The sequence below is a fragment of the Temnothorax nylanderi genome, unplaced genomic scaffold (genome assembly GCF_030848795.1).
Source record: "Temnothorax nylanderi isolate EJ_2023f unplaced genomic scaffold, tnyl_v1.0 TNYL_tig1220_pilon, whole genome shotgun sequence".
Classification (NCBI taxonomy): Eukaryota; Metazoa; Arthropoda; class Insecta; order Hymenoptera; family Formicidae; genus Temnothorax; species Temnothorax nylanderi.
In genome coordinates, this window is record NW_027250282.1 from 10,715 (window position 1) to 14,397 (window position 3,683).

At 35.4% G+C, this 3,683-nt stretch overlaps 1 long non-coding RNA gene across 1 annotated transcript; it reads left to right on the top strand.

The window, feature by feature from the left end:
• Nucleotides 1-240: 240 nt before the first annotated feature.
• On the top strand, nt 241-2,928 carry LOC139786969 (uncharacterized). Its single transcript, XR_011722492.1, has 3 exons — nt 241-2,007; nt 2,093-2,394; nt 2,488-2,928. It is a non-coding gene; the product is annotated as an uncharacterized lncRNA (long non-coding RNA).
• The last annotated feature ends 755 nt before the right edge of the window (nt 2,929-3,683 follow it).

The window sequence follows — 3,683 nt, forward strand, 5'->3', positions numbered from 1 at the left end:
GAAAACGCGGTACCCCTTCCCCTCCCCCCCTCGCAGCGCCCGAAAACGCGGTTAGGAATCTGATTGAGCCGCGTCCCAGAACTGGCATCTCCAGTCCCAAGGTGGGGTAGAATCGGCCTAGTTTACCTACTCCCCGCGACCACATGCGCATGCTCCGTGGCCGCACGCGCATGCAAGAGGCCGCACGTGACAACTGTTTGGTTGGTAAGTCAGAAGTGTAACATAATTCGAAATGATATTCTTTTGTTCTGTCATAAGTTATCGTGCCAAAATGCAGCTGCACGAGTTTTTGGCATTGTAGTACAGGGACATTAGGATTTTTCTGCGGAATAATTCGCATGTAGCTAAATTTTTGCATGGACCTTTATTTCGTCGTTAAAAACGTCGTTTTTTTTACGTGATGTTCCCATTGCATCTGCAGACAAACCTGCAGATTTCTTGGCGGAAGCCATGGAAATTGAAGAAGTTGACCCGAAAGTTATGGATATCGACCCAACGGAGGGAATTGAAGAAGAAGCAGAGACTTAATAGCAAAATTTGTGAATTTTCACGTTTGCAAAAGAATGTTTGCCATGGAAATTGATTTGTTTCATTTCTCTTAGAAAAACAGTGGATTAGGCCTAATGGGGACACCACGTTAAAAAAACACGGTTAGCACTGTACCTTCGAGGTGGTGTGGAAAACAGTGCATTATCTCTGAGAAACGTAAATTTGTATACAAAACTACTATAAGTAAATATATAGTCCTTTGTTTAAACAAGATTTTTCGCGACAACTCGCATATTTACATAAATAAATAAAAATGCAAGAAAATGAGGAATATTGCAATGTAGGACCTAAAAGTAGACATTTCAAGCTTTTGATTGCTTTTTTAAAATTTTTTCTAGCGCAATTTTTCGCCAAGTTATGACGATTTTAATTTTAACGTTTCATCAAAAATTTTAAAAATTACTGAAAATGTCAATAGCTTGATTTTAAAGCAAAAAATTTTTGTAATTTTTTTCCTCTGGTAGGGTCAAAGTATGAAGTATATACTGTAATATCCTGCTGGCGTTTTTTTTTTAACAATTTGGAACCTACTTGTGACTGATTTTATGAAAAAAGGCAAAAAATGTGTGTAACATTTTGTTTAAACCATCGTAGAATTTTCAAAAATTATTGTAGAATAACGAACCAAATTGCATTAAAAAGCTGAAAGTTTCAGCTTTTCAACAATTCTTTGATCATTTCTGTACGATAATTCGTTCGAAAGATATTACATTTTTTGTGCGCGCGTGCGACGCTTCAATTTATTTGACGTCTGTCAGCGCGCTCCGTAAATTTACCGCGCAGAGTATATCTTGCAAAAATTTATTACGTGAAAAGTATTCCTTGTACGAAAAAAACTTATAGAACATTTTTTGTAGAGAATTTTATAAGCTACAAATGTAATAACTATTTTTGCCGTAGGACTAATGAATAAAGAGATATTCGCGAAAAACTGTTTTTCTTTACCTTTGACCCTCTGTAAAATTTTTAGCAGGGGTCACATCAATGGGGACTTTTCACATATTGTTTTTAACGACGAAATAAAGGTCCATTCAAAAATTTAGCTACATGCGAATTATTCCGCAGATTTGACATTTTTTGTTTAATTTCTCTGTACTATTGACTCACGATAAAGACAAATTAATAAACTATTTAATAGAACATAATGTAATAAGTAACGAAATATGTTGTCCAAAGTGCAATAATAAATTAAAGTTAAACAGAGATAATTTCTCATTTCGTTGTCGAAAGGTATTATATGAGAAAAATAAACATAAAAAATATGTGAAGAAACAATGCACATTTAAAGGAAGTGTTAGATTTGATACATGGTTCAGCAAATCTAACTTAAGCCTGGAAACAATATGCAGGATGACTGCATATTTTATTATATTAAGACCTCCGAGACAAATGTTTTTGTGCACAGAATTGCAACTTACTCGGCACTCGGTTGTTGACTGGATTTCTTTTTGCCGAGAAGTAAGTATAATTTAATATACTTAATACAATGAATATATGTTAAATAGATGTATATTTATAGAATTTGTTATGTTAAATATAATAGGTTTGCATATATTAGGCCGAAAAGAATTCAGCGAAACTTGGAGGGCCCAATATAATCGTCGAAATAGACGAAGCAAAAATCGGCAAAAGGAAATACAATCGTGGCCGAATAATCGAGGGAAAGTGGATTTTCGGTGGATACGAACGTGGCACAAAAAAATTTTTATTGTGCCAGTGCAAGACCGCACGGAGAAAACTCTGCTTGAGCTGATCAAGGAGTGGATTCTACCTGGGACGACGATAATGTCAGAGTGTTGGAAGTCGTACAACTGTTTAAACAGTGAAGGCTTCCAACATCTAACAGTAAATATATAAATATATAAAGAGCAACATATGCATTCGAAATACACAACACTAAACTTAGCATTACTAATTTCTATTTGTTTGTCTATTTAGGAGCCCACACTCAGCATATTGAACGTGTTTGGAGAGAATTAAGGGCTAATATCCCACGGTATGGAACGCGTTCTTCGCATTTAGTGGGATATTTAGCTGAATATCTCTTCAAACGCGTTCATGCTTATGAAGATCGCTTAAGCAGTTTTTTCCGTGCAATTGCTGAATTGTATCCACCGAAGACTGTGGACGATGAAGCAGATGTCTCGGAGGCTACATAATTTCAAGTTTAAGTTAGATCTGCTAAACCATGTATTAAATCTAACACTTCCTTTCAATGTGCATTGTTTCTTCACATATTTTTTATGCTTATTTTTCTCATATAATACTTTTCGACAACGAAATGAGAAATTATTTCTGTTTAATTTTAATTTATTATTGCACTTTGGATAATGTATTTTGTTGTTCTATTAAATAATTTATTAATTTGTCTATCATAAATTATGTTAATATTATTGCATCCCTACTCGTCAATATATCCTATATAATATATCAAAGTACATGCGTGGGCGGGGGGGCTTCGCCCCCCCCTGCACCCCCCCCATGATCAGTGTAAGTGAACCTAGAAGTGTGAGCGGGGGGGGGGGGGCTTGGCCTCCTCACTAATTTTAGGACACGCCTTTGGCGTATACATTAGTGACGCTCTTTAAGGAGGGTGGTTAGTAAAATCAATTTGATAAGAATTAGTTCAAATTTATGGAGGATATTCGTCTATGGGGAATCTGTCTTCATGCCAAAGTTGAAGACAACCGTCTGCATGGTTGTCGAGTAATTAATTATTGAAGTTATACTCTTGTCTCTCTCTTATACACGGGCGACACAGCAAAAATGTTACCTAACCTGTGATGTAACTTTCGAAAGCATATTAAAAATGATAAGAATTTAATGAAAATAGGTGCAAATAACTCTTTACATATTTAGGAAGAACTTTCTCTCAAAGACTGAAATAATTCGTCTTTATAGTTATCAAGAAATTGTAAAAATAAAACAGGATCACATTTATTATTTCCACATTTCAATGTGGATAATAACGTATTTGGGTTTCAATTGTATAAACAACTCTTTTTAAACCTTAAGAAACACCAATTGAATGCATTCCACATATTTATTTGCTAAAATTCGTTTATTTCACGCGACGAAAATCTAACCTATATGCTTTCTCCCTGCCGCGCCGCCTGTCCCGCAGCGGAAACTAA